The sequence below is a fragment of the Macaca nemestrina genome, chromosome 14 (genome assembly GCF_043159975.1).
Source record: "Macaca nemestrina isolate mMacNem1 chromosome 14, mMacNem.hap1, whole genome shotgun sequence".
In the NCBI taxonomy this organism is placed as follows: domain Eukaryota; kingdom Metazoa; phylum Chordata; class Mammalia; order Primates; family Cercopithecidae; genus Macaca; species Macaca nemestrina.
The window spans coordinates 864,774-882,895 of NC_092138.1; the positions used below are offsets into that span (position 1 = coordinate 864,774).

At 45.9% G+C, this 18,122-nt stretch overlaps 1 long non-coding RNA gene across 1 annotated transcript in view; it reads right to left on the reverse strand.

The window, feature by feature from the left end:
• LOC105498938 (uncharacterized) overlaps positions 1-18,122 on the reverse strand; it is a 105,915-nt gene that overhangs the window by 27,406 nt on the left and 60,387 nt on the right. The gene's annotated exons all lie outside the window — the stretch shown is intronic.

Here is an 18,122-nt window from a genome sequence, read left to right on the forward strand (position 1 = left end):
TCGAACTCCTGACCTCAAGTGATCTGCCTGCTTTGGCCTCCCAAAGTGCTGGGATTACAGGTGTGAGCCACCACGACTGGCCATCACCAGTTTTTTGTTTTTTTTTTTTTAAATAAAGAATATTACAAAAGATGCAGATGAAGGATGCCTAGGGCAAGGCATGTGGAAAGAGACAAAGAACTTCCACGCCCTCCCCAAGTGCACCACCCTCCAAGAACCTCCATGTGTTCAGCCATCAGGAGGCTCTCCACACCCTGTCACATTGGGTTTTTATGGAAGCTTCGTTATGTGACCATGATTGACTACATCATTGGCCACTGGTGATTGACTCGACCTTGTGGGAGGTGTCCCTCTCCCCTCCCCAGAAGTCAGGGGGTGGAGCTGAAAGTCCCAATCCTACCCCTGCCTGGGTCTTTCTGGTGACCAGACCCATCCTGTAGCTATCCAGGGGCTGCCAGTCTCCAGTCAATCATTACCATACAAAAAGGCAACACTTGGGAGAGTCTAAGAATTTTAGGAGCTATGTGCCAGGAAATAGGGTTGAAGACCAAATGCGTATTTCACAATATCACAGTTTCTCAGTCCAGTATTTCCTCATCTTAAACTGATGAGTGATAAGGATGAGCTGATGATAACTAAGGCTGGGCCTCGGGTCCAGAAGGTTCCGTTCTGTGCTCCTAGTGCAGGGCATCGTTGGTCCTTTCAGGCTCCACCTTGTTTTTATTTATTCATCAATTCCCTTTTCTCCTCTATTCTCCTCTTCCATTCCCCTGATCTCTCATAAAAAGCTATGCTATTCTAATATATTTAGTATGCATCTTTTTTTTTTTTTTGACGGAGCCTTGCTCTGTCACCCAGGCTGGAGTGCAGTGGCGCAGTCTCAGCTCACTAAAACCTCCGCCTCTTGGGTTCAAGCAATTCTCCTGCCTCAGCCTCCTGAGTAGCTGGGATTACAGGCTCATGCCACCACGCCCGGCTAATTTTTGTATTTTTAGTAGAGATGGGGTTTCACCATGTTGGTTAGGCTGGTCTTGAACTCCTAACCTTGTGATCCACCCACCTTGGCCTCCCAAAGTGCTGGGATTACAGGCACGAGGCACCACATCTGGCTGCATCCTTTCTTTGTATGTGTTCTTGTAAAATGCACATTGTTGTTGTGTTTTTTATTAACACAAATGATGTCAGTCAAAGAAATCATCTGATTAATTCTTCTTCTTCTTCTTCTTCCTCTTCTTCTTCTTCTTCTTCTTCTTCTTCTTCTTCTTCTTCTTCTTCTTCTTCTTCTTCTTCTCCTCCTCCTCCTCCTCCTCCTCCTTCTCCTCCTTCTCCTCCTCCTCCTCCTTCCTCTTCCTCTCCTTTTCCTTCTCCTTCCTCTTCTTCTTCTTCCTCTTTTGACAAGGTCTTGCTCTGTCACTAGGGCTGAAGTGCAGTGGCACCATCCCAGCTCACTGAAGCAGGGCTCAAGTGATTCTCCCACCTCAGCCTCCAGAGTAGCTGGGACTACGGGCATGTGCCAACATGCCTGGATAATTTTTTTATTTTTAGTAGAGATGAGGCTTCACTATGTTGCCCAGGCTGCTCAATTTTCATTTGGCATCATGCCTTTAAAATATATCCGCGTTTCTAACCTACATGCTACACAGTACTCCAGGGAGTGTATATTCACTGTATTTTTTCTATCCTCTCTGCCACTGATGGACACTGAGATGGCTTCTAACTTCCTCCCATCACAAACAGTGTTGTAAGAAACATCACAGGATCTTTGACCTTTCTCCAATACACACTGTCAGACAAGGTAGATGATTCCCTTGGGGAAAATGAAGGTACAGGCCAAAGTGACTGGACAGGGAGGCACAACCACACTATGAAACAGGGGCAAGGCAATGCATTAGTTTCCTGTGGCTGCTTAATAAATTACCACAAATTTGGTGGCCTAAAACAGTATAAGTTTATTCTTGCATAGTTCTGGAGATCAGAAATTCAAATTCAGTCTCACTAGGCTGAAATCAAAGCATTGACAGGCCCACACTCCCTCTGGAGACTCTAGGAGAGAGCCTGTTCCTTGTCTCTTTCAGGCTGCTGACATTCCTTCGCTTGTGGCCACATCACTCCAATCTGCAGGGCCAGCTTCTTCAAATCTCTTTGTTTCATCTTCCTGTCACTTTCTAAAGTGTGTGCATGTGCATGTAAAATATCACTCTGCCTCTCTCAAATCAGGACACTGTGATGCCATTTAGGGCCTTCCTGAATAATCCAGGACAATCTCCTAATTTCAAGATCATCCACTTAATCATATCGGCAAAGACTATATTTCCAACTAAGGTAATATTCACAGATACCAGGAATTAGGACCTGATATTTTTGGAGACCATTTTTCAGTCTAATACAAGCAACGATCTAAAAACTTTTTCTGAAACTGAATTATTGGAACATAGGGACCAAGAGTTTAAAATAAGCATGATAAATGTATTTAATAGATCCTAGAATTTCTTAGAAATGTGAAGCAAGATCAAGAAAGCATAAAAAACAACCAAGGAGAAATATTGGATAGCAAATACAACAGTTGGAAAAAGAATACAAAATAGGGAATAAATTACAGAATGGATGCAGCTGAAGAAAGACTGAGGAATTGTTTTAGAAGACAGCACTAAAGACAAACATTAGCCCCAGTGAGGTGGCGCAAGCCTGTAGTCCCAGCTATTTGGGAGGCTGAGGTGGGAGGATCGCTTGAGCCTGGGAGGTGGATGTTGCAGTGAGCCCTGACTGCACCACCACACTCTAGCCTAGGTGACCGTGAGATCCTGTCTCAAAAACAAAAACAAAAACAAAAAAATGAGAAAAGAAAAGAAAACAAGAAAGACAAAGGGAAAATATAACAGAAAAAAGGCTCATGGATATGGAAGATAAAATGTAAGTGCCAGCATTGAGTGACATAAGAGAGAAATTATTGAAAGAAATAGTGAAGATAAATTTCCCAGATTCAAAGGCTCTTTTGATTTGATGCTGAGGAGGAAAGAGAAACAACGAATATTACAATAGGGTTTCAAAACATTAAAAAAAAAAAAAAAAAAAAAAAAACCTAGGCTCATGTCTGTAATCCCAGCACTTTTAGAGGCAGAGGCAGGCAGATCACTTGAGCCTAGGAGTTCTAGACCAGCCTGGGCAACATGGAGATACCCCGTCTCTAATAAAAATAAAAACAAAAATTAGCCGGGCATCGTGGGTGCTAGCCTGTAGTCCCAGCTACTCCGGAGGGCTGCTTGAGCCCAGGAGGCAGAGGTCGCAGTGAGCTGAGACCGTTGAGATTGTGTCACTGCACTGCAGCCTGGGTAATGGAACAAGACCCTGTCTTAAGGGAAAAAACCAAAACAACAATAAAAGAAACAAATTAAGAAACAAAAAGAAAACTCTAAAAGTATCTGGGGATATTATCTTTTAAAGATAACCTTCAAAAATCAAAAAAGCAGCACTTTGGGAGGCCGAGACGGGCGGATCATGAGGTCAGGAGATCCAGACCATCCTGGCTAACACAGTGAAACCCCGTCTCTACTAAAAAATACAAAAAATTACCCGGGCGAGGTGGCGGCGCCTGTGGTCCCAGCTACTCTGGAGGCTGAGGCAGGAGAATGGCGTGAACCCGGGAGGCGGAGCTTGCAGTGAGCTGAGATCCGGCCACTGCACTCCGGCCTGGGCGACAGAGCGAGACTCCGTCTCAAAAAAAAAAAAAAAAATCAAAAAAGCAGGCCAAGCACGGTGGCTCACGCCTGTAATCCCAGCACTTTGGGAGACCGAGGCGGGTGGATCACCGGAGGTCAGGAGTTCAAGACCAGCCTGGCCAACATGGTGAAACCCCATCTCTACTGAAAATACAAAAAATTAGCCTGGCGTGGTAGCGGACGCCTGTAATCCCAGCTACTCGGGAGACTAAGGCAGGAGAATCGCTTGAACCCGGGAGAAGGAGGTTGCAGTGAGCTGGGATCGTGCCATTGCACTCCAGCCTGGGCGACAAGAGTGAAACTCCGTTTCCAAAAAAAAAAAAAAAAAAATTACAGGATGCAAGAAATTAACATTATAAAGTATGAAAGGAAAACGAGCTTTGAACCCAGCATTTTATACCAGCCAAACTCTCAAAACTCGAGGGTGTGAAAAGATATCCCCAGGCTGACACAGCCACAGGAGGCTTTTCACACAAAGGTAACACCGAAAGCTCTCTTTAAAAATTACTTAATTTTCCAAAAAATATTTTTACATCATTTTAGGTAATTTACAAAAAGCTATAAAAATCCTATTTACCCGGACACATGCACAAGCGCCTGTTTGCTCTCCCTGCGATCACAGCCGACACGCGCGCGCGGACGCAGGCACGGACACGCCGCTTTCCACGGACGCGCGCTCACAGCGCCAGGGCTCGGCCCCGCACCACGAGCTAACGCGCGGTCCCCAGGGAGGTGGCGCCGAAGGCACAGCGGCTCTGCCCGCGGCGTCCGGTCCTGGTCGTCCCTATGGAGACCCTTCCCCGATGGCCCCGGTCTCAAAGGCTTTTTCCTCCGAGCCTGAGGTCCTCCAGACCTCCCGCTGGGCCGGGGCCCGCCGTCCTTCCTCGCCGGCGAGCGTGGGGCTCCCCGGGGGCGGAGGGTGGCCGGGCAGAGGCAGCCCAGGTGCGCGCTGGAGAGGCCGGCCCGCCGCGCGGGACACTCTGTCCAAAGAGGAAGCGCTGCGTGGGCAGCGGCGCGGCCCGGGCCCTCGGATCCCTGCCTCGGTTGCTCCCGAGACGCCCACCCCGCGCCGCGTCCTCCGAGCTCCGCGCACTCGGGCTGCGCTGGGCGCAGTGGCTCCCGGGCAGGGCCTGGGCGCGAGAGCCGCTCTCAGCTGCCGGGCTGGGGCGGGGAAGCGCCGGCTCCTGCAGCCCCTGTGAGAGGTGCCCGTGCCTCCTGCCTCGGTGCGCGCTGTGCCACCTCTGGCCGGAGGCACCTTTGGCGGCCCGACGGGGTCCCCCGCAGGCCCTGGCGGAGACTCTGCCGCCGGCCTCCAGGGCTGCGCCCGCGCTCCAGTTCCCGCTCCCGCTCTGTCCGCGCCCCTGTGCCGGGCGCCGCGCGCGCCACCCCTTGGCCTTTTCAGCCAAAACTTCCTGATCTCCAGTTCGACGCTGTTCTCGCGTTCCCGGAACAGCTGTCTTCAGACGCGGAGCCGGGGCTGGGAGCTGGGAGCGGCCCTCACGGGGACGGACTCCCTCCGGAGGCGGAGGCGGGTCTCCTGGCGCGAAAGGCAGGACTGCGCCCCGGCTCCCAGCGCCGTTTTTGGAAAAGACGGTTTTGTAGGGTGTTCCTAAACTGCGGTCTTCTGTGGTCTGCACACACGGCCTAGATAGCAAACATTTGGTTCTTATCATCACAGCCAGGTGCAGGGAGACCCAGAGGGTGCTTTCTGGCTGATGGCTAGTGAAGAAGTCCACTGCGGGCAGCTCCCAGGACAGCACTTTCTATTCAAAGGGTCCCTCCCCACCACGCTGGTCCTTGGAGGCCACAGCACATCGTCTGAAAACTGCAGCCACAGCCGTCTGTTGGAAAAACGTTTGGAAGCACAAAGGCCAGCTGGCACACTGACCGCTCCCTGCTGCAGGTGAAATCCGCGGATGTCCGCGGTGGCTGCTGTGCAGCGGGGCCCCGGGCCTGGGTGGATTCATGTCCCATCTTGTTCAATCACTAGATGACTCTAACATCTAAATACACTTCTTTTCTTTTCTTTTCTTTTCTTTTTTGAGACAAAGTCTTGCTCTCTTGCCCAGGCTGGAGTGCAGGGCGTGATCTTGGCTCACTGCCACCTCCGCCTCCCAGGTCCAAGCGATTCTCCTGCCTCAGCCTCCCGAGTAGCTGGGACTACAGGCGCCCGCCACCACGGCCGGATAATTTTTGCATTTTTGTAGAGATGGGGTTTCTCATGTTGGCCAGGCTGGTCCTGAACGCCTGACCTCAGGTGATTCGCCTGCCTCGGCCTCCCAAAGTGCTGGGATTACAGGCGTGAGCCACCGCGCCTGGCAATACACTTCTTTTTATATGGAGTTACTGTTCTTCATTTTAAACCATGGTTCAAAAGGATAATACAACGTGTGCATTTTAAAATTCCCTTTCTTGATTCGCGCACACCAATAAGCGCTGCTTAGAACTTTGGTCCCTAAACACCTTGGGCACAGATGATGCGCAAAGCCCGGTGCTGGGGCTAAGCCTTCCCCACACCTGCCCTCCAGAAACTGGGCCCAGTCGGAGGTGGGGCCAGTGCCCCAGCAACAAGGCCAGCCCTCTAGACGGTTTCCGAGGCCGCCTCCCGGGCCGAACGCGCAGGGCCCGCTCCTGCACGTGGCGTGGCTCCAGGCGGTGGCCTCAGCTTCTCGGTGTCGACGCCCTGCGATGCCTCCCTGGTGGTGTCCTGTGCCTTCTGCTCTGAGGCCGCCGCGGTGCCCGTGGCTACTGTAGAGAGGGAAGCAGTGTTAGGGACGGACGGGTCATGATGTTTACACTGTAATTGTCCAGCGAACTTTCATCAGTCCCCCAAGATTCACAACTCAACCTCCTGGCTTCGCTGCGATGCAGGGTTTACTTTGCAGCTGAATCTTGTTGGTATCCGAACACGTCTACACACTGTGCACCCCTGGGATTTAGCGGGAATTCACTTCTGTACTCACTTGCGGGCATATGCCACCTTCCATCTGCGGACCAGAAGCTGCCATGAGGATCCCTGTTCCTGCCCAGCCCCGTCTTTCGTGTTGGATATCTTCATTGCGGCATATTTGTCACTGAAGTGCTTCCAGGAAAAACAGTTCCATGTAATCCATACTTTAACTTCTATTTATTTTTATTTTTATTTTGTGAGACGGAGCCTCGCCCTGTCACCCAGGCTGGAGTGCAGTGGTGTGATCTTGGCTCACTGCAACCTCCGCCTCCCAGGTTCAAATGATTCTTGTGCCAAAAATGATTCTTGTGCCAAAAATGATTGTCATGTCTCAGCCTCCCAAGTAGCTGGGATTACAGGCACACCCCACCATGCCCGACTAATTTATTTTGAATTTTTAGTAGAGACAGTGTTTTGCCATGTTGGCCAGGCTGGCTTGGAACTCCTGACCTCAGATGGTCCTCCCACCTCGGCCTCCCAAAGTGTTGGCATTACAGGCATGGGCCACCGTGCCCTGCCAATGATCAAATACTTTGATACAGGTTTTTGTTGCTTCAAGAAAAATGTAGGACCAAAGAAAACACAACTAAATATCTGAATGATATCGACATAATGAGGACTGGGAATGTGGGAAGTAAGTTCAAGTTAGAAGACTGGTCTCTTTAGGGAGAAGAAGTGGGTGTTATACACCTAAGAAATCAGGAGGGGTGAACGAGTATGAGGACAACCACTGCATGAACAAAAATATCATCTAATTTCCACCAGCCAAGAAAATCTCAAAGTGTCCAATGGAAAGCCCGAAAAGAAAATGGTATTGGTTTCAAGGATATATAATAGAAAACCTCAATGTATTGATTTCATTTTTATTTCTATTTTATATTTCTAAAATAAGCCATATTACTTTTTAAGTTTCAAAGATTTCAAAGTAGTCACGTGCACATTGTTTAAAACAACCAATAATATAAGAATTACTATAAAAATAGTCGTCTGCTCTACAGAGACAACAATGTTCAACTCTTAGCTGCTCTGGTATTTACTATCATATCTGTAAATGCTATATTTATACTGTTCCTTCTCAGTTTGTCTATTAAAGATATTATCTACTGACTTAAACATATCAATATACAAATATACAAACTCATTTTCTCTGTTGCGCTCTCTCTTACACACACAGACCCACATACTCGCTTCTTCCACACAAAACTACACATTTCCTCCAAATATAATTATATAACTATTTTAAATTTAACTCAGAGTTTACATTTCTCCTTCCTTCCTTCCTTCATTCCTTCCTCTGTCTCTCTCTCTCTCTTTTTCTTTCTTTCACTCTTTCATTCTTTCTCAGTATCTTTCTCTGTCTTCCAGAATGGAATGGAGTGGTGCAATCACAGCTCACTGCAGCCTTGACCTCCTAGGCTCAAGTGATCCTCCCACCTCAGCCTCCCAAGTAGCTGGGACTACAGGTGCACGCCACCATGCCTGGGTGTTTTTGTAGGACAAAGTTTCCCCATGTTGCCCAGTCTGGTCTCAAACTCCTGGGCTCAAGCTATCTGCCCACCTCGGACTCCTAAAATGCTGGGATTACAGATGTGAGCCACCATGCCTGTCCAATTTTTTTTTTTTTTTTTTTTTTGAGACAGAATCTCGCTCTGTCACCAGGCTGGAGTGCTGTGGCTCCCTGGTTCAAGCGATTCTCCTGCCTCAGCCTCCTGAGTAGCTGTGATTACAGGCATGCACCACCATGCCCAGCTAATTTTTGTATTTTCAGTAGAGACAGGGTTTCACCATGTTGGCCAGGATGGTCTCGATCTCCTGACCTCGTGATCCACCCACTTTGGCCTCCCAAAGTGCTGGGATTACAGGCATGAGCCACCATACCTAGCCAATATTTTTTATTTCTTAAGATAAGATATGCAGATAGACAGCAGGTATATGAAACAATGCTCCATATCACTAATCATCAGAAAACGCAAATCAAAACCACAATGAGGTATCACCTTACCCAAGTTAAAATAGCTTTTATTAAAGAGCCTGGGCAGCATGGAGAAACCCTGTGTCTACAAAATATTAAAAAATTAGCTGGGCATGGTGGTGTGTACTCGGGGTCCCAGCTACTTGGGAGGCTGAGGCAGGAAGATCACTTGAGCGAGGGAGGGCAAGTGAACCGTGATCTTGCCATTGCACTTCAGCCTAGGCAACAGAGCAAGACCTTGTCTCAAACAAACAAACACCGAAAATCAACACAAAACAGAAAGACAGAAAATGGAAAACACAAAAAACCACAAAACCCTCTCAGCATTCCCAATCCCCTTTCCCTGCTTCTTTTCTTTTTGAACAAAGCACTGTCTCTTAACGTATTATGTAATTTCCTTATTTATTATGTTTATTGTTTATTTTCTGACTTCTGCAGTTAATATGTAAAGGCCTTGAGGGCAGGGATCTTCTGTTGGTTTGCTCACTCATATGTTGTGAATAGTATCTAGCACATAGTACCAAGCACATAGTATCTAGCACATAGTACCTAGCGCATAGTCTCTAGCACATAGTACCTAGCACATAGTACCAAGCACATAGTATCTAGCACATAGTATCTAGCACATAGTATCTAGCACATAGTACCTAGCACATAGTCTCTAGCACATAGTACCTAGTGCATAGTCTCTAGCACATAGTACCTAGCGCATAGTACCTAGCAAATAGTATCTAGCGCATAGTACCTAGCACATAGTACCAAGCACATAGTATCTAGCACATAGTACCTAGCACATAGTCTCTAGCACATAGTACCTAGCACATTGTACCTAGCACATAGTATCTAGCACATTGTACCTAGCACATACTATCTAGCACATAGTACCTAGCACATTGTACCTAGCACATAGTATCTAACACATTGTACCTAGCACATAGTCTCTAGCACATTGTACCTAGCACATAGTATCTAGCACATAGTACCTAGCACATAGTATCTAGCACATAGTACCTAGCACATAGTATCTAGCACATAGTACCTAGCACATTGCACCTAGCACATAGTATCTAGCACATAGTATCTAGCACATTGTACCTAGCACATAGCATCTAGCACATAGTACCTAGTACATAGTATCTAGCACATAGTACCTAGCACATAGTATCTAGCATATAGTAGGCATTCAATGAATGAATGAATGAATGAAGCTCTACTTTTGTTATAATTTGTCATCCAATTTTCTGCCTCATTGACATTTTCCTTTTATTACTGAGATATTGCATCATCGTTATTTTCTGAACTTTGTGTTGAATTTTGTTTGCTTGTTTGAGACAGGGACTCACTTTGTTGCCCAGGCTGGAGTGCAGTTGGTGATCACAGCTCCCTGAAGCCTCATCTTCCCAGGCCCTAACAATCCTCCCACCTCAGCCTCCCAAGTAGCTGGGACTACAGACATGCACCACCATGCCTGGCTAAATTTTTAAAAATTAATTTTTGCAGAGACAGGGTGACATTGTGTTGCCCAGGCTGGTCTTGGACTCACTCCTGGGCTCAATCCTCCCAACTTGGCCTCCCAAAGTGCAAGGATTATAGCATGAACCACCTCGCCTGGCTCTTGTGTTAAAATTTTAATTTCTGCCATCATATTTTATTTCCAGAGGCTCTTTTTTGGCTTTCTAAATGTTCATGTTTATAATCTGGTTTTTCTTCATGGATATGATATCTTAATTTTGAAGTTTTCTTCTTCCTTTAATTATCTGTTTCCTCTTTCTTTTTTCTGTTTCTGTTTCTGTTTTCCGTGCTAAAAAACTTTCCTCAAATTTCCGATGATTTTGTTTATTCATATTTAAGTTCCAAGCACTAAAAGCTCATTGGAAACTCTGCCTGCCTGGGTGGAACCTCACTGGGTGGTGCTAGATGTCCCTGGCTTTTTTGCAGGAGAACTCCAAATACCAGTATCTCCAGAATCGGGAGGAGGGGGCTGGTTCCTTTGCCAGTAATGATGAATTGTCTTAGCTCCTGCCTGGGAGTCTATGCCTGGCTGCCAGTGTGATGGGATCTGAGCAGATACAGGGTATGGTGCGAGTGGGAGAGTTGTGCCTGGAAATCTCAAGTGCAGTGTGTAGGTTTCCACTCGAGTTTTTAGTACAGAATGTTATCTTGCCCTAAATCAGACCAAGTAGCCCAAAGATCAGAGTCCATAATAGTTCAACCCTGGCTTCACTGGTGGAGGGGCAGGGTAATTCCTGGTTGTCTGGGGGGCCAGGGGAGGCTTGCAGCGTGGTGGTTTGACTGTTTCTTACAACCGCCATCAACTTTCTTCTTGCTTTTACTCCCACCCTGCACCTGTGCTTCTGAAGTGCTTACCCAGTACCTCCCATTTCTGAGCTGTCCCAGAGCTGAGTAGTTTAAACCTGTCCTTTCTTCTGGTCTTCCCGGCAGTGTAAGGTTTTGGTTTCTGGCCACCCAATGATTTTCCTGTCGACTTCCAAAGTTTGTTGAGATCTCCCCTCTGCTGCTGCTTTCTCTGCTTTCTTTTTCCTTCTGGGTTTCTTCATGTTTAATTTATTTTACTCTACTGGAGTTTCAGGAAAGAACAAAAATTAAAATATATTAATCACCATATTTAATTGGAAGTGATTTGTGTCTTGCCTCACATATAATTATTTATGTAAAAATAGAAGATTTTCACTTTTTACTTCATGTTTCTTTTGAGGGTCATTTCTTGGATTTTTCCATACTCTTTCAAAACTAATGAAAATTTAGAGCTTGACCTTCTGCTAGAAAATAGATACAGCTTTGGAAACTTTGGACAAATATAAATAATCATGATTTTGATCCATGTGAATTTCAGTTTAGTGAAAATAAAAATCATTCCTAGAACAAAGTTAAGGCAGAGCAGTTCGTTATAGTAATTATTTTTAAAAAACTACTTGTTATGTGACAATGAATTACTGATTTAATTAAGATTAATACAGGTGGCCGGGCGCGGTGGCTCAAGGCTGTAATCGCAGCACTTTGGGAGGCTGAGGAGGGTGGATCACGAGGTCAGGAGATCGAGACCATCCTGGCTAACACGGTGAAACCCCATCTCTACTAAAAATACAAATACTTAGCCGAGTGTGGTGGTGGCGCCTGTAGTCCCAGCTACTCAGGAGGATGAGGCAGGAGAATGGTGTGAACCTGGGAGGCGGAGCTTGCAGTGAGCCGAGATTGTGCCACTGCACTCCAGCCTGGGCGACAGAGCCAGACTGTCTTAAAAAAAAAAAAAATTAATACAGGTATTTAAAGTATTATGTAATTTTTAGTGTATAGTTATGTATAATGACCCAGGGATTATGGAATTGAGTTTATATGAGGACACTGATTATCACATGAAACCAAGTTTTACTCCATATATACTCATTTGTGCAATACTATCTGAAAGTATCTACTCTTTAGAGACGTTTAAACATTTTTAAATGGTGGGTAGGAGCATTGAGATTTTACTCTGTACTGTGAATCATCGAATCCAGTGTTATACTGTTTCTCAATATTTTTAAACTCATGTCTCTTTTGGACAAATAGAAAACTCACCACATTCCCAAAACCTTGCCATTCCTTCCCCTTCTCCTTCTCCTTCTCCTTCTCCTTCTCCTCTTCTTTCTTTCCTTCCTTCCTTCCTTCCTTCCTTCCTTCCTTCCTTCCTTCCTTCCTTCCTTCCTTCCTTCCTTCCTTCCTTCCTTCCTTCCTTCCTTCCTTCCTTCCTTCCTTCCTTCCTTCCTTCCTTCCTTCCTTCCTTCCTTCCTTCCTTCCTTCTTCTTTCTTCTTCTTTCTTCTTCTTCTTCTTCTTATTTTGGACAAATAAAAAACTCACCACATTCCCAAAACCTTGCCATTTCTTCTTCTCCTTCTCCTTCTCCTTCCTCTTCCTCTTCCTCTTCTTCTTTCTTCTCCTTCTTCTCCTTCTTCTCCTTCTTCTTCTTCTTTTTTTGACTGAGTCTTGCTCTGTCACCCAGGGTGGAGTGCAATGGTGCGATCTTGGCTCACTGCAACCTCCACCTCCCGGGTTCAAACGATTCTCCTGCCTCAGCTTCCCGAGTAGCTGGGATCACAGGTGTACATGGCTACGCCCGGCTAATTTTTTATTTTTTTTCTTCGAGACAGAGTCTTGCTCTGTCAACCAGGCTGCAGTGCAGTGGTGTGATCTCGGTTCACTGCAACCTCCACCTTCCTGCAACCTCTGCCTCCTGGGTTCAAGCAATTCTCCTGCCTCAGCCTCCCGAGTAGCTGGGATTATAGGTACCCTCCACCATGCCTGGCTAATTTTTGTATTTTTAGTAGAGACAGCGTTTCTCCATGTTGGCCAGGCTGATTTCCAACTCCTGACCGCGTGATCCCCCGCCATGGCCTCCCAAAGTGCTAGGATTACAGGCGTGAGCCACTGCGCCCGGCCTTAATTTTTTTTGTATTTTCAGTAGAGACAGGGTTTCACCATGTTGGCCAGGCTCGTCTTGAACTCCTGACCTCAGGTGATCTGCCCACCTCTGCCTCCCAGAGTGTTGAGATTACAGGCAGGAGCCACCGTTCCTGCCCAAACCTTGCCATTTCTAATACATTTTTCTTAAGAGCCTAAAAGACATTTACTGAATTTTACCTTATACGTTTGAGGTTTTGTTTTGTTTTTTAGAGATAAGATCTTGCTCTGTCTCCCAGGCTAGAGTGCAGTAGAGCAATCATAGCTCACTGCAGCCTTCAATTCCTGGACTCAAGCGATCCTCCTTCCTCGGCTTCCCAAGTAGCTAGGACTACAGGTGCATGCCACCATGCCAGGCTAAATATTTTAATTTTTGCAGAGACAGGGTCTTCCTATGTTGTCCAGGTGGGCTTCAAACTCCTGGCCTCCCACCTTGGCCTCCCAAAGTGCTGGGATCAACAGGTGTGAGTCAACACACCCAGCCCTTGTTTTTGTTTTCAAATAAATAGTGCTGATTTTTTTGTTTTTTTCCAAGTTACATGTTCTCACTTCTCCAGATTCTAATTAGTCCCCCCTACTGGGGGCTGAAGGGCATGTGACCTTACCAGGTTGTCAAGACTATGTTGAAGATTATTTTAGAAGCAACTTTTTTCTGTGAAATTTGAGGCTAGGGAATTTTCTTTCTTTCCTTTCTTTTCTCTCTCTCTCTTTCTTTCTGAGACTCCCAGTGGCACGCTCTCAGCTCACTGCAACCTTTGCCTCCCGGTTCAAGCGATTCTCCTGCCTCAGCTTCCCAAGTAGCTGGAATTACAGGCATGAGCCACTAAGCCCAGCTAATTTTGTATTTTTAGTAGAGATGGGGTTTCTCCATGTTGGTTAGGCTGGTCTTGAACTCCTGACATCAGGTGATCTGCCTGCCTCGGCCTCCCAAGTGCTGGGATTACAGGCGTGAGTCACCTTGCCCAGCCCGGCAATTTTCAAATGATGTATATTACTATACACAGTGATTTTCAGGGAGTTCCATTCCCTTCCAAACTTGACTACATTATTGTGATAGTTGAACTGATGGTATAATCTGGATTTAAAAATTGTAACAGACTGGTTACGCATCTTTACTATGGGAGGCAGTCCTAATTTACCTTAATAAAATTAAGTGTACTGCATTTTAACATCTCTTCTGCAACCACAACACAAGGGTTATTTCATAGTTGTAGTAACATATATTTACATTAAATTAATAGATGAAATAGTGATTTACAAAATCTAATTACAGAAATCTAAAAGCACAAATGAAGAAAGAAAAATTAGATAAATTTGACTTCATCAAAACTGAAAAATGTTATGCTTCAAATGGTACCATTAAGAAAGTAAAAGGACAACCTATAGAATGGGAGAAAATATTTGCAAATCACATATCTGACAAAGGACTTGGATTCAGAATAGATAAGTTGGGTTTTTTTTTTTGAGACAGAGTCTCTCTATTGCCCAGGCTGGAATGCAGTGGCACAGTCTTGGCTTGCTACAACCTCTGCCTCCTGGATTCAAGTGATTCTCATGCCTCAGCCTCCAAAGTAGCTGGGATTACAGGTGCGGGCCACCGCACCTGGCTAATTTTTGTGTTTTTAGTAAAGGCAGGGTTTCACCATGTTGGCCAGGCTGGTCTCAAACTCTTGTCCTCAAGTGATCCACCTGCCTTGGCCCCCCAAAGTGCTGGGATTAAGGTGTGAGCCACTGCACCTGGCCTAGAACAGATCCATAATTCTTATAACTCAATAATAAGGAAAAAAATAACCCAACATAAAAAGCAAATTATTTGAACTTCTCTAAAGAAGACAGACAAATGGCCAAAAAGCATGTGAAAAGATTCTCAACATTATTAGTCATTAGAAAAATGCAAATAAAAACCACAACGAGGCCGGGTGCGGTGGCTCACGCCTGTAATCCCAGAACTTTGGTAGGCCAAAGCAGATGGATCACCTGAGGTCAGGAGTTCTAGACCAGCCTGACCAACATGGTGAAACCCTGTCTCTACTAAATATAAAAAAATTAGCTGGGTGTCGTGGTGGATGCCTGTAATCCCAGCTACTTGGGAGGCTGAGGCAGGAGAATCGCTTGAACCCGGAAGGCGGAGGTTGCAGTGAGCCGAGATTGCGCTATTGCACTCCAGCCTGGGCAACAAGAGTGAATCTCTGTCTCAAGAAAACCAAACCAAACAAACAAAAAAACCCACAATGAGATACTACTTCATACTCACTACACTGGCTGTAATAAAAAAGGCATAATATAAAGTGTTGACGAGTATGTGGAGAAAGGAACCTTCACATGTTACTGGTGGGAATGCAAAATGCATAGCCTCTTCGGAAAACAGCTTCACAGTTCCTCAAAATGTTAAACGTGGCATTATGATAGGACCCAGCGATCCCACTCCTAGGCATATCCTAAAGATAACTGAAGACACACGTCCACACAAAAACTTGTGGGTGAATTTTCATTGCAGCATTATTCATCATAGTCAAAAAGTAGAAACAACCCAAACGTCCATCAGCTTATGAACGGATAAACAGGTGTGGTCTGTCCACATAATGGTATGGTATCCCGCCGTGGAAAGGAGCGAAGTACTGATACGTGCTACGGCATGGATGAACCTTGCAAGTATTAGACAACGTGAAAGACGTCACTCATAAAATGCCACAGATTGCACGATGCCCTTTCTATGAAATGCCCAGAAGAGGCAAACCCATAGAGAGAAAAGATGCTGCTTACTAGGCGCTGGAGTGAGGGGTGTGGGCAGTAGCTGTTAATGTCTATGGGGTGTCCTTTTGGGATGATAAAAATGTTCTGGAATTAAATAGTGGTGAATGGTGCCCAACATTGTGAAAAGGATGAATTGTATGGCATGTGAGTTGTATCTCCATAAAGCTATTATTACAAAATAATTTCCCTGATTATATCAAAAAGTGTTTCTTTTACCAGGTAGATCTTGTTGAAATCAAGATCTAACAAAGCCAGGCTGGGCACAGTGGCTCACACCTGTAATCCCAGCACTTTGGGAGGCTGAGGCAGGCAGATCACTTGAGGTCAGGAGTTCGAGACCAGCCTGGCCAACATGGTGAAACCCCGTCTCTACCAAAAATATAAAAAATTAGCCTGGAGTGGTGGCAGGTGCCTGTAGTCACAGCTACTCGGGAGGCTGAGGCAGGAGAATCACTTGAACGCGGGAGGCAGAGGTTGCAGTGAGCTGAGATCGTGCCACTGTACTCCAGCATGGGTTACAGAGTGAGACTCTGTCTCCAAAAAAAAAAAAAAAAAAAATTTTTTTAACAAAGCCCACAGAATATACTTGGTTAAGTCTCCAAAGCCTCTTTGAAAATCCATTCCAGGTTCCCCTTCTCTTCCTTATGCCACCTATTTGTTGAAGAAACCCCTTAATTACTATAGCAGGTTATTTTTTACTCGTGTTGGAGTGGTAGGAGGCATAACGGTAAATGTCTTTTATTTTAAATTTTCTTAGCCCCTTTAACATTCCACCTTCGGCCTGGAAGAAATGAGCCTGGGCCCCCGTTAAGGGAAACTCCCAGCTTTCAAAGACTTAGATTCTCATTAGCCAGCTTCTCTCAGCATCCCTGCGAGTCGTCCCCTGGACCTCCCTCGTCGCTGACCTCTGCCTGTTCTCCATTACCCTTCGGCCCAGCCTGGGCTCCCCAGGGTGGCACACAGAATTGCAACTCCAGATGTGGCCTGGCCAGCGAAGCGTCTGTGGGGATGATTTCTCTTGAGCTGGACGCCACCCTTTTGTTAATACAAACTAAGATCTCATTAGCTAGTTCATTCTCTGGCTCACACACTCCTGACTCATTCTCCCCTTGAAACCAACGAAAGCACCTGAGGTACGTTTGTGTGTGTGTGTGTGTCTGTCTTCCCATAGAAACCTCTGACGCCAGGTTGTGCACTTTAGAGTGGACTTTTTGAACCTAAATGCAGGTTTCTATTTTTATTTATCTGCATTCAATTTCATTTTGTGGATTTTCATTCGTCTGTACAGTCCTTAGAGATTTTTAAAACTTTTTTCTAGAGATGGGGGTCTCATGTTACCGTCCAGACTGGTCTCAAACTCCTGGTGTCAAGAAATCCTCTCACCTCGGCCTCCCAAAGTGCTGGGGTTATAGGAATGAACCACCTCACCAAGCCTAGAGATCTTTTTGAATCCTGAGTTGTACACACCTTACAGATCTGAGAAGCATGTTTGTCTGTTGCAAAGTCACACAGAAAGCCCTAGAACTCTCCTGGACATGTAACATTGATCTGCTGCCTCTGTGACCCCTTGGTTTAATCAACGATAAATCCACAGAACTGTACTATTACCCAGGCCTCAGTTTTCCATGAGCTCTACAAGAATATCATAAAAGACTGGAAAAGCACCTATCTGAAACCAAGACGCTGTTCATTTATTTCCAGGCTCATTTCATTTTCCCTTACCATTCCTTGCATGAAGCTCACTAAATGATTTAGGATGTCCTTGACCTCAAGAATGAAACACAGGCTGGGCACGGTGGCTCACGCCTATAGTCCCAGCACTTTGGGAGGCCGAGGCGGGCAGATCACAAGGTCAGGAGATCGAGACCATCCTGGCTAACACGGTGAAACCCCATCTCTACTAAAAATACAAAAAATTAGCATGGCATGGTGGTGTGTGCCTGTGGTCCCAGCTACTCAGGAGGCTGAGGCAGGAGAATGGCGTGAACCTGGGAGGCGGAGCTTGCAGTGAGCTGAGATCCGGCCACTGCACTCCAGCCTGGGCGACAGAGCAAGACTCCGTCTCAAAAAAATAAAAAGAATGAAACATAGTCCTCAAATTCCAAAACTAGATTGTTTTGCAGAAAAATGTGATAAGCACATTACTCTGCTCACAAATACACAATTTCTAATCTTTGAAATGTAGTTTTTTTTGAAGTCTCCTAAGTTTTGTTTAAACAGACTTTCTTTTTTTATTGGTATTTCCCTTCCTTCACCTTGTCTATCTTTGAATTT